The sequence below is a fragment of the Narcine bancroftii genome, chromosome 5, assembly GCF_036971445.1.
Source record: "Narcine bancroftii isolate sNarBan1 chromosome 5, sNarBan1.hap1, whole genome shotgun sequence".
Taxonomy (NCBI): Eukaryota; Metazoa; Chordata; class Chondrichthyes; order Torpediniformes; family Narcinidae; genus Narcine; species Narcine bancroftii.
In genome coordinates this window covers 192,148,106-192,160,197 of record NC_091473.1, presented here as the reverse complement: position 1 = coordinate 192,160,197, position 12,092 = coordinate 192,148,106, and the positions used below count along the sequence as shown (strand labels likewise).

Sequence of the window (12,092 nt, the reverse complement as noted above, 5' to 3'; positions counted from 1 at the left end):
CTCCAAGTCAAAGGGGTCGACGTGGGTACCCGTACAGACCCCAGCAGTGCCTGCCTTTTTATTGGCTACGCGGAGTAATCCATGCTGCAAGCCGACACAGGCAAGGCCTCTCAATTTTTCCTCCGCTACCTCGATGACTACACTGGTGCTGCCTCATGCATCCACGATGAGCTCGCCGACTTCATCCACTTTGCTGGCAACTTCTATCCTGACCTCACATTCATTTGGTCCATCTCTAGCAATGCTCTCCTTTTCCTCGATCTCTCTCAGGAAGCAAACTCTCCTGCAAGCCCTTCAACTCCCACAGCTACCTCGATGGCACCTCTTCACACCCTGTTCCCTGAGAGGATTCCATTCCTTTCTCTTGATTCCTCCGTCTCTGTCGCATCTGCTCCCAGGACGAGGGCCTCCATGCCAGATCATCCGAGATGTCCTCCCTCTTCGAACAGTGTGGCTTTCCCTCTGCCACTATCAGCTCGGTCCTCACCCGCATATCCTCCATTACACGCACATCTGCCCTGGCCCCCCCCCTTGCCTTCCGCGTGCAACGAGGACAGGATTCCCCTGATCCTTGCTGACAACCCCACCAGCCTCCGCATCCAACTCATCCTCCTCTGCCACTGACTACGTGATACCACCATCAGATGCATATTCCTCTCTCTGCCTCCCACAGGGACCACTCCTCCCACCGCACCAATCATCCCATTGGTACCTACCCCTGCCACCACAGGAGGTATTCCGCTTGTGCCCGCACCTCCTCCCTCAGCGCCGTTCGAGGGCCCAAGCAGTCCTTCCAAGAGAAGCAACATTTATCTTGCATATCCATGAGAGTTATCCGCTGCTCCTGTTGTGGTCTCCTCTACATCAGAGGGGCTGGACGCAGACCAGGAGATCGCTTGGCTGAGCACCTCGGCTCTGTCCACCGCAACAGCCTGGATCTCCCAGTGGCCGCCCATTTCAATTCCCCGGCCGACATGTCTGTTCATGGTCCCATGCGCTGCCAGACCAAGACCACCCGCAAATTGGAGGAACAGCACCCTGTCTTCCGTCTGGGCGCCCTCCAACCAGATGGCATTAACATCGTCTTCTCCGGTTTCTGTCAACCCCTTTCCCCCTGTCTCCTCTCTCTCTCTGCCTCCTTTAGCCCAACTCTGTATCCGTAGAGCCAACCCCCTCTTTCCCACCTTCAGTTCTCACCTTTCCTCTCTCCTGGCTTCTTTTCCATATCCAATTAACACATTTTTTCCTGTTGGTCTGTGATCCTTCCCCTGCTTTACTCAGACCAAAAGCCTGAAACTTCAGTATATATTGTGACAGAGTATATGGAAATGTTTTCTGGGAGAATTGGAAAGGTATGTTCGTGTAGGTCACATGCAAACACTTTAAAACAGATCTTATTTGAAATACTGGAGACATAGTGGCTTCTCACACCTTTTTCTCTGTAGAGCGACTCATCGTTGTGGCTGATAATGCCGACGACCGTCGTGTCGTCAGCAAACTTGCTGCCAGTGTTGGAGCTGGATCTGGCAAGACATTCATAGGGCAGTAGCCTGAATGGCAGCGTGCTGAGTTCACAACCTTGAGGTGCACCAGTGCTTAGTGTGACGACACTTGATATCCTGCTACTGACCTGGACAGACTGTGGTCTTTCATAGAAACATAAGAAATAGGAGCAGGAGTCGGCCATTTGACCCATCGGACCAGCTCCGCCATTCAATGAGATCACGGCTGAGCTGATGATCGGCTCATCTTCACCCACCTGCCTTTTCCCCATATCCCTTAATTCCCCTACTCTGTAAAAATCTATCCAACCTTGACTTAAATATATTTATTGTGGTCACCTCCACTGCTTCAAAGGGCAGCGAATTCCACAGATTCCCCACCCTCTGGGAAAAGCAGTTCCTCCTCACCTCTATCCTAAATCTACTACCCTGAATCTTGAGGCTGTGTCCCCTCATTTTGGTTTCCCCGACCAATGGAAACATCTCTATGTTGTCTATGCCTTTCATAATTTTATATTTCCCTCTCAATTTTCTAAATTTCAGCAAGTACAGCCCTAATCTCTCCTCATAGCCTAACCCCCTCATCCCTGGAATCAACCTGATGAACCTCCTCTGTGCCCCCTCCAAAGCCAGTCCATCCTTCCTCAGGTCAGGAGACCAGAACTGCCCGCATTTCTCCAGATGCAGCCTCACCAGGACCTTGTACAGTTGCAGCACGACCTCTCTGCTCCTAAATTCAATTTGTCTGGCGATGAAGGCCAACGTTCCAGTTCCCTTCTTGATAACCTGATGCACCTGCAAACCAATCTTCTGTGAATCATGCACAAGCTCTCCCACATTCAGCATGGCAGCCCGCTGCATTCGCTTGCCATTTAACTAATAATCTGATCTTCCATTTCTCTTTTCAAAGTGGATAATCTCACATTGACCAACATTGAACTCCATCTGCTGGACCCTTGTCCGCTCACTTAACCTTTTGATATCCCTCTGCAGACACTCCGTATCCTCTGCACCATTTGCCTTTTCACTCAGTTTACTGTCAGCAGCAAACTTCAATGCACGACACTTTGTCCCCTCTTCTAGATTGTTAACCTATATTGTTTCAGGCTCATTAATTCTCCTGGTGGCCAGAACCATTGAAATTGCCAAGTCCATTGGTGATCGTTGGGGGAATCGGAGGTTGGGAGGGTCAGAAAATTTAAGTTCTCGAGAGTCACTATCTCGGAGGATCTTTCTTGGACAAAACAAAAATGAGTCTGTGAAGTAAGCACGTCAGCGTCGCTCCTTGTCAGAAGTTTGAGGAGGTTCAGTATGATATTGGAAACCCTGGCAAATTTCAACAGATGTATGTGTGCTGACCGGCTGCATTACAGTCTGGTGTGGAGGGGGACACCAATACCCCTGAGTGGTAAGCCCTGCAAAAGGTAGTGGACACAATTCAGGACATGGCAGGGCAAAACTCTACCCACCTTCGAGAACATCTTCTGGGAATGCTGCCATCGGAGAGCAGCATTCAGGATCCACACCACCCAGAGCATGCTCTGTTCTCGCTGACAAAGGGCTCAAGCCTGAAATGTAGGTTATGTATCTTTACCTTTGCCATATAAAGTACGCTCCTGAATTTCTCCAGCATTGCGTTTTTACATGGAGTCGTGTTTTACTTTTTACATGCCCTGTTCTCACAGCTGCCATCAGGAAAGAGGTGTAGGTGCCACAAAACATCGACAAGAGGCAGCGTCTCAAGAAAGCTGCCTCTATCCTTGAGGACCCCCCAGGCCGTGCCCTCCTCTCACTGCTACCATTGGGGAAAAAGGTTCGGGAGCCTGAAGGCCAGCCCCCAGCGCCACAAGGATGGCTTCTTCCCTCCGCCATCAGATTCCTGAACGATCGGCGAACCAAAGACCCGAAATGCTGGAGAAGCCCAGCAGGTGAAACCGTGCCCTTTATGTAGGAAAGGTACCTGTACCTTTTACCGTTGCTGCCTAAAGGACATGGTTTGCCCTGCTTCTCCAGCATTGTGTGTGTTTTTAGTACAACCGCAGAATTTTGTGATTTGCAACGAGAACCAAAGGCGCTGCCTCACTTCTCGTGCATTTTCTAATAGCAATGTTGTAAGATGGTTATAATATGAATGTTTGCCCTGTGATGCTGCAAAACATGACAGTAAATTCTGCTTTTGATCATTTAAAATTTTGCCCTGAACCTTTATGCTCGGCCTCAATTCCTTTAATAATAATAATAATAAACACTTAATGTGCCCTTAAAACCCTGCCTTGGCTCCCCTCCCCCATTGTAGTTCAGAGTAGCTTTCGCCAGGGACCTGGCTGGACAGGGTCTGCTGTGAGGAAGGACGAACATTCTCCCTCCTTCCTTCCCACCCACCACACCAGCTCCAGCCCCGCGATTGACGTCACCGCCGGCCCCGCACCTCGCTTCCCCCTTCGCCATTAAGAAATAGTTCCAGCGAGCGACTACTCCCCTCTGAGGGGAGGGGGGGGGGAAAGACGGCACCCACGCGGCCCACATTACGATGGGCGGGCAAGCCCTCGTTTACAGCACCCGACTCGGCCGTCCGAGGCCCGATCCCTCCGGGAGGGAGGGGGGCGGAGGGATACGGCACGGCCACACCGAACTGATCGAGGCCGCTTCTCCGTCTCCAGGTTGGCATCCTATTGGCCGAGTGGCTGCCGCTCAGCGGGATCCGGGCGCTGGTTGGGAGGGAGCGCTGTCTGTCAGGGGGGGGGGGGGGTAAGGGCGGGATGAGGGATTCAGCAGGTTTGGCTACGCCGAGGCGGTTTCTCCTTGTTTTCTGACCGAGGCCGTGCAGGGAAAACGGCGGCGGCCGGAGCGGGGCCGGCCCGGGACACGGAGCAGGTGAGTGCCGGCGCGTCTGTGCCGGGCCTCCCCATCTGGGCCGTCCCCACGTCCCGTCTCCTACCCCCCCCCCCACGTCCCGTCTCCTCTCCCCCCCACCACGTCCCGTCTCCTCTCACCCCCCCACGTCCCGTCTCCTCTCCGCCCCCACGTCCCGTCTCCTCTCCCCCCCCCGTCCCGTCTCCTCTCCCCCCCCCGTCCCGTCTCCTCTCCCCCCCCCGTCCCGTCTCCTCTCCCCCCCCCACGTCCCGTCTCCTCTCCCCCCCCCCACGTCCCGTCTCCTCTCCCCCCCCCCACGTCCCGTCTCCTCTCCCCCCCCACGTCCCGTCTCCTCTCCCCCCCCACGTCCCGTCTCCTCTCCCCCCCCACGTCCCGTCTCCTCTCCCCCCCCACGTCCCGTCTCCTCCCCCCCCACATCCCGTCTCCTCCCCCCCCACGGCCCGTCTCCTCCCCCCCCACGTCCCGCCTCCTCCCACCCCCACGTCCCGTCTCCTCCCCCCCCACGTCCCGTCTCCTCCCCCCCCACGTCCCGTCTCCTCCCCCCCACGTCCCGTCTCCTCCCCCCCACGTCCCGTCTCCTCCCCCCCACGTCCCGTCTCCTCCCCCCCACGTCCCGTCTCCTCCCCCCCACGTCCCGTCTCCTCCCCCCCACGTCCCGTCTCCTCCCCCCCACGTCCCGTCTCCTCCCCCCCACGTCCCGTCTCCTCCCCCCCACGTCCCGTCTCCTCCCCCCCACGTCCCGTCTCCTCCCCCCCACGTCCCGTCTCCTCCCCCCCACGTCCCGTCTCCTCCCCCCACGTCCCGTCTCCTCCCCCCCACGTCCCGTCTCCTCCCCCCCACGTCCCGTCTCCTCCCACCCCCACGTCCCGTCTCCTCCCACCCCCACGTCCCGTCTCCTCCCACCCCCACGTCCCGTCTCCTCCCACCCCCACGTCCCGTCTCCTCCCACCCCCACGTCCCGTCTCCTCCCACCCCCACGTCCCGTCTCCTCCCACCCCCACGTCCCGTCTCCTCCCACCCCCACGTCCCGTCTCCTCCCACCCCCACGTCCCGTCTCCTCCCACCCCCACGTCCCGTCTCCTCCCACCCCCACGTCCCGTCTCCTCCCACCCCCACGTCCCGTCTCCTCCCACCCCCACGTCCCGTCTCCTCCCACCCCCACGTCCCGTCTCCTCCCACCCCCACGTCCCGTCTCCTCCCACCCCCACGCCCCGTCTCCTCCCACCCCCACGCCCCGTCTCCTCCCACCCCCACGCCCCGTCTCCTCCCACCCCCACGCCCCGTCTCCTCCCACCCCCACGCCCCGTCTCCTCCCACCCCCACGCCCCGTCTCCTCCCACCCCCACGCCCCGTCTCCTCCCACCCCCACGCCCCGTCTCCTCCCACCCCCACGCCCCGTCTCCTCCCACCCCCCGTCCCGTCCCGTTTCCTTCTCCCCTCCCCCGTCCCGTCCCATCACCCCCTCATCCCTCTTTAACCTCCTTCCACTCTGTTGCTGCTCCCATGTCCTGTCCTTGTGCCAATCCTCCTGCATTACTCAGTCAGTGTCTCCCTGCCCTTTGCATCCCCTGTCCAGAGGTCCATCAAATGCATCACTTCTCACTCCCCAACTATTTCCACCCCCTCCCCTCTTAAATTAAATTCAACTGGGGTCTGTGTTGAACTTTGTGCTTGATCCTGCCTTGCAATTCTTGCTTTGTAAATTTTAATGAGTGGCTGTTGTGACTCTTCTAAGACTATCCTGTCAGGCTTTCGTCCAAACTCATCATGGTGTAGTTCAAGTTGACCCACATGCCTCTAAAGTTCTGATTTTTTTAATATATTTGGTTCCCTTTTGAAAATGGTCAAGTCTGCAGTCATCACCTCTCAGCCCGGTGGTCATGTAACTCCTGAGTGTGTTTTATTGTCTTCATTTTATTTCCCATCTTTGACAGTTTTTTTTTATGTGTTCTTTGGGAACTGGCCCTCCTACGCCCGGAGATGGTTGGTGTGGCAAAACTCTTTTGGGCATCGTTCGTTTGTGCTACTAATGGAGGTTGGTCTGGAACACGATGTTTTGTATCTCGCTGTTTCTGAATCTGCTAAGTAAGAGTAGCGTGGTGTGCTCAGAGATGAATCTTGTTCTGTGGCTTTTCATCTCAGCGCTGGGCTGAGATTTGGTGGTGTGAACTGCGTGGTTCCACTCGGATGGATGTGTGCACCACCTCTGTAAAGGGATGGTTTCTGGCCACTGTTCCATTTGCAAAATTGCAATCACCTTTCTCAAGCTAATTGCAAATATGGTTCAGCATTGGAATTTATTGTCAAGAAATTAATTGATTTGAAGCCATCATCACAAAGATTTGTATAAACAAAAGAAAAGTAAAATTAGTACAAGAAAAAGCCAAGGTAAGACAGTAGGGGTTTACAAATGAGTTTGGCAGGTTTATCTACCCATGCACAAGGCAATTGAGAATTTTTTAAAAACTGCACAGGTTGGCAAAGCACCTCGGAGGTGGATTGTCTACCCATATAGATGCAGCTGCTGTTGGTCAATTTGTCAGCAATTGATGGCTTCCCGGTTAGAAAATGACGTCACCAGCGGCGTGGGGGTTTATGGGTAAGACGGACGGCTGTTGGTTCTGCCCCAACTCCGCTCCCCACTGCCCCATTCCACTCCCCCCGCCTTGACTGCGTTCTTCTGACAGCCGTTCCGACCCCACGCTCGGTCTGGCCCTGACCGCCCCTGTCCCGATTCCATGTCCTCTTCTGCCACTTATGTCTTGGAGGCTAATATAGGTAGCCTCCGGCATTCACCGGGACAATTTAGGGTCCAGTGTGTAAGGGGCCGCAGGGGCCTGCTACATGGGCACGATACACAGGTCCAGAGCAACCCCAGTTTGTAAACACCTATTGTCTGTGGTTCATTGTTCATTCACGAACCTGATGGCAGAAGGGAAGAAGCTGTGTTTGTGCTGTATCTCCAAATAAATACTGAATCTCCTCAAACTGCTCACGAAGAATAGCTGCTGGCGACACATCTTCATGACTGCAAGACAGATCTTCAGTGATGTCGACACCCAGAAATTTGAAGTTCTTGACCCACTGATTTGTGTTGTCCTGATTTCTTCCTTGGTTTTGCTAACGTTGCTAACCACTCAACTGGCTGATCTGCCTTTTTCCTGTACGCTTCCTCATTGCCGTCAGTCATTCTTGCCGATGAAAGTGGTGTCATTGGCAAATTTGTAGATAGCATTTGAATTTAGGCTGGCTACACAGTCAGGGGTGTAGAGGGAGTGGAGCAGAGGGCTGAGCCCACATCCTTGTGATGCACCTGCGTGAATCGTCAGTGAGGAGGAGACGTTTCCGATTCATACTATGGTCTTCGATGAGGAAGTCAAGGATCCAGTTGCAGGGTTTGGACTTGTTGTCCAGACTGAGGGAATAATGGTGTTGAAAGTCGATAAAGAGTAGCCGGATGTATGATTTGCTGTTTTCTTGGTGATCTGGAGCTAAGCGGAGAGCTAGTGAAATTGCTTCTGCTATGGAGCGATTGTGACAGTAGGCAGATTTTAGTGGGTCCAGTCCTTTACTTGGCCAAGTGTTAATTCTGGCCATGACCAACCTCTCAAAGCATTTCATCACAGAAGATGTTACTGCTACTGGGTGACTAGTCGTTGAGGCAGCTCACCCTGTTCTTAACAACAGCGAGCTGTAATGAATTATTTCCAACCAACTTTTGATGCCGTGTTACCGAAAGGCAAGTTTATTCATCCACAGTCAGATTCTCCCATTGCCAAATCCTGGTGTGTTGGCTTGGTACAATAAATGGGAATGTGGCCCCTTACATTCACAGCATGTTACTATATTTCTGCCATTATTCAACTTCTCAGTTTTTTTTCTTACACAGCTGCTGTGTAAAAAGATTGAAACCGGAATATGGAATCATTCCTGTTTCGATTTTTTTTTTTAACCTCCCCAAACCCCTACTAAATTTCCCCGAACACCTGCAGTCTGTAAGTTAACTGCAGGCATTCCGTGAACAACGGGCTAATGTATCAATGACGCCGCCATAGCGGTTTTGCAAGCCCCGTCTCCTTAATTACAGCACTCTGTCTAAATGTGTGGGGCGAAACGGACAGGAATGGCCACTCCCGGAAGGTAGGGTGACCCTTCAAAACGGAAAAATCAGGCAGGTTCTGTGTTTTATTTTAAAAAAAACCATAAATGAGCCAGCACTTACTGACTGTCTCTGATAATTCAGCACCTGTTTACTATCATTCAGTAACTCTCCTCTCCAAGAACCCTGTGTCAGTAACTCAGATTTCAGATTTATTGTCAGTGTACATGCGTGGCATCACAGACAACCCTGAGATTTTTTTTTTGAGGGCAAAACAGAAATATGATTTATTGTCATCTTATTGTACAAGTACGGCCCAACGAAACAGCGTTCTCCGGTCTTCAGATGCACAACCAGATATAATACACGTACAGACAAATAAAACCTACGCAGGGCAGGTATTCATATATACAAATAAATAAAGATTATTTCATGAATATGAGAGTTTCGGAGGGTCAGTGGAAGCAGTTCCTTGGGTCGTTCAGTGTTCTCACTGCCCGTGGGAAGAAGCTGTTCCTCAGTCTGGTGCTGGCTCTGATCCTCCTGGATCTCTTCCCCGACGGGAGCAGCTGAAGGATACTGTGTGCAGGGTGGAAGGGGTCCTCAATGATCTTGCATGCACACTTCAGACAACGAACCTGGTAGATCATGCCAATTTGGGGGCGGTGGGGAAGGGTAGTGCAAAAACAAACTGATTTAGATTCAGATTTATTGTCTGAGTACATACATGGCATGACAGACAATCTTGAGATTCTTTTTCCGTGGACGAGGAAGAATTACCACTTAAAGATAGTGTTAAGAAATATGTACACATATACACAAATAGAAATGCAAACAAACAGCGGCACAGAAAAAATATCAATAAAGTGCACAAGTCAGAGTCCTTAAATGAGTCCCTGATTGAGTTTGTCATTGTGGAGTCTGATGGTGGAGGGGTAGCAGCTGTTCCGCAACCTGGTGGGTGTGTGTCTTGTGGCACCGAGACCTCGCAGAAGCGAGAACAGAGCGTGTGCTGGGTGGGGTGCATCCTTGATGATTGCTGCCGCTCTCCGAAAGCAACGTTCTCTGTCGAGGTCCTGGGATGTGTCCGCTGCCTTTTGCAGGGGGTATCGATGTTCCCCCATACCAGACAGTGATGCAGCCAGCCAGCACAGATCTGGTGAAATTTGACAGGGTTTCCGATGCCATACCAAACCTCCTCGAACTCACGAGGAAGTAGAGGCGCTGACATGTGCCATTTGTCTATTGGATCTATTGGAGCCCTCTCCACCTCTGACTCTCCTCCCCCCACCCCCCAACGATCACTGGATTGTACACCTCTGCTTTTCCTTTCCTGAAGCCCTTGCGTTTGGTGACATTGAGTGCAAGATTGTCATTGATGCACCATTCTGCCAAGTTTTCAATCTCCCTCCTCTAGTCTGACTCCATCAGTAAACCAGATTTCTCTGTCGTAAGTGAAAACAGATGCTGAGCATTTCACAGTGTTGGGAACACTCAGCAGAAGCCTCTTTGACCTGAAATGTGATCTCTCCTGACATGCTCTGGGGTTTTCAGTTTTTCTTTCTAACAATTGGTCAGCAACCTTTGTTTTCCAGTTAAATTAAATTTGCATGGCAACAGGCCATTTTGGCCCAAGAGTCCATGGCGCCCAATTTACACCCCATTAACCTACATCCCCTGTATGTATTGAATGTTGGGAGGAAATCAGAACCCCTGAGGAAAGCCCCCATGGGCACAAGGTACCAACTCCTTACAGTCAGTGCAGGATTCAAATCCTGGTCTAGTCCCAATCGCTGGCCTTGTAAAGGCATCGATCCAACCATGTTGCCGTTATGCCAACCATTCTGGATTAACTTTGGGCAGAGCAGTGCCACTGCTAGAGACCTGGGTTCAGTCCTGAGTGCTAGCCATGTGGAGTTCACATATTCTCCATGTGCGTTCCGCTCCTTCCCACATACCAAAGGCGTATGGAGGCCACTGTAAATTTGCTCCCAGTGTACAGGTGAATGGCAAAGTCTTGGAGGAGTGGATGGGCACATGGGAGTGATGCGTTTTGTTCAGGTCGCCTCATTGCAGGAAGGACGTAGATGCTTTTAGAAATCAAGGAAGTGAGTACAGGACTTAGGATGTTCTGGTAAAGTTGTATAAGACATTGGTGAGGACATTGGCCATGCTCATCTTTAAGCACTCATCTACATTCATCCTATTTTTTAATTCTTTCCACACTAAAACACGAAACATTCCAGCACAGTACAGGCCACGATATTGGGCCAACCTGTGTAACCTCCACAACAATCTAATTTTTCCCTACCTCACACCATGACCTTCCATTTTTCTTACATCTGTGTGCTTATCCAAGCATCCCTTATTGTACCAGTCTCCATCACGACCCCAGCAATATTCACCACTCTAAAAAAACCTTACCTCTGACATCTCCCCTAAACTTTCTCCACTCACCTTGAAGAGATGTGTTTGCTATTGTCGCTCTGGGAAACAGATGCTGGCATTCCACCCTGTTTAATCCCTATACCTCTATCAAGTCACCTCTCAACCTTAGTCACTCCAAAGAGGAAAGCTGCAGATGTCATAAGGCATGTTCTCCAATCCATTCAACGACCTGGTAAATCTCCTCTGCACCCTGTCCAGAGAACATTACAACACAGAAACTGCCCCTTCGGCCCTACTACTCTGGGCCAAGCTATTTTTCTGCCTCGCCTCACTGACCTGCACCCAGTCTATGGCCCTCCATACACCTCCCATCCATGTACATGTCCATTATTAAAACTGAGCCTGCATTCACTGCTCTCTGAAGAGGTTCTCCATAACGTTCCCTGTAAATTCTTCCACCCTTGGGGCGGCACTTAGCGCTTCGCCTTTACAGCGTCAGCACTGTCCATAAGGACTTTGTGCGCTCTCCCGGTGTCTACATGGGTTTCCCCGGGGGCTCCGATGCCCGCCCTCCATTTGAAATGTACCTCGGGTGTTGATTGAGCAGCATAGACTCGTGGGCTGAAATGGCCTGTTATCCAGCTAGTTGTCTAAAGAAAGCTATATAATAAAAATTTAACCCATGTCCTCTTGTTTGTATCTCACCTACCCTCTGTGGAAAAAGCCTACTTATATTTATTCTGTGTATCCCCCTCGTAATTTTAAATGATTTGATCAAATCTCCCCTCATTCTTCTACACTCCAGGGAATAAAGTCCTAACTTGTTTAACCTTTCTCTGTAATTCAGTTCCTGAAGTCCAGGCAACATCTTAGTAAATCTTGTCTGCACTTTTTCTATCTTATTGATATCTTCTCTGTATTTAAGTGACCAAAACTGCACACAATACTCCAAATATGGCCTCACCAATGTCTTATACAACTTTACCAGAACATCCTAACTCCTGTACTCACTTCCTTGATTTCTAAAAGCATCTATGTCCTTCCTGCAATGAGGCAACCTGAACAAAACGCATCACTCCCATGTGCCCATGGTATGACTGTCTCCATTAGTAGCCTAGATCTGTAACCATTTTAAAATCTCTAAATTTAGATCTACAGCACGCCCCTTTCTGCCCACGAACAACTGCCACCCAGTTTTGACAGGTGGGAGGAAACCGGAGCCCCCGGAG

At 51.7% G+C, this 12,092-nt stretch overlaps 1 protein-coding gene across 6 annotated transcripts in view; it reads left to right on the top strand.

Moving 5' to 3' along the window:
- Nucleotides 1-4,139: 4,139 nt before the first annotated feature.
- The window catches only part of LOC138764468 (myocyte-specific enhancer factor 2D homolog), a 96,251-nt gene continuing 88,298 nt past the window's right edge, over nt 4,140-12,092 (top strand). For 4 of the 6 annotated variants that reach the window (XM_069940441.1, XM_069940435.1, XM_069940440.1 and 1 more), the window contains exon 1: nt 4,250-4,376. The gene's annotated coding sequence lies outside the window, so the exon portion shown is untranslated. Of the gene's footprint in view, nt 4,163-4,249; nt 4,377-6,310; nt 6,412-12,092 lie in introns of those variants that run through there. The other 2 variants (XM_069940436.1, XM_069940439.1) reach the window with 2 other exon arrangements.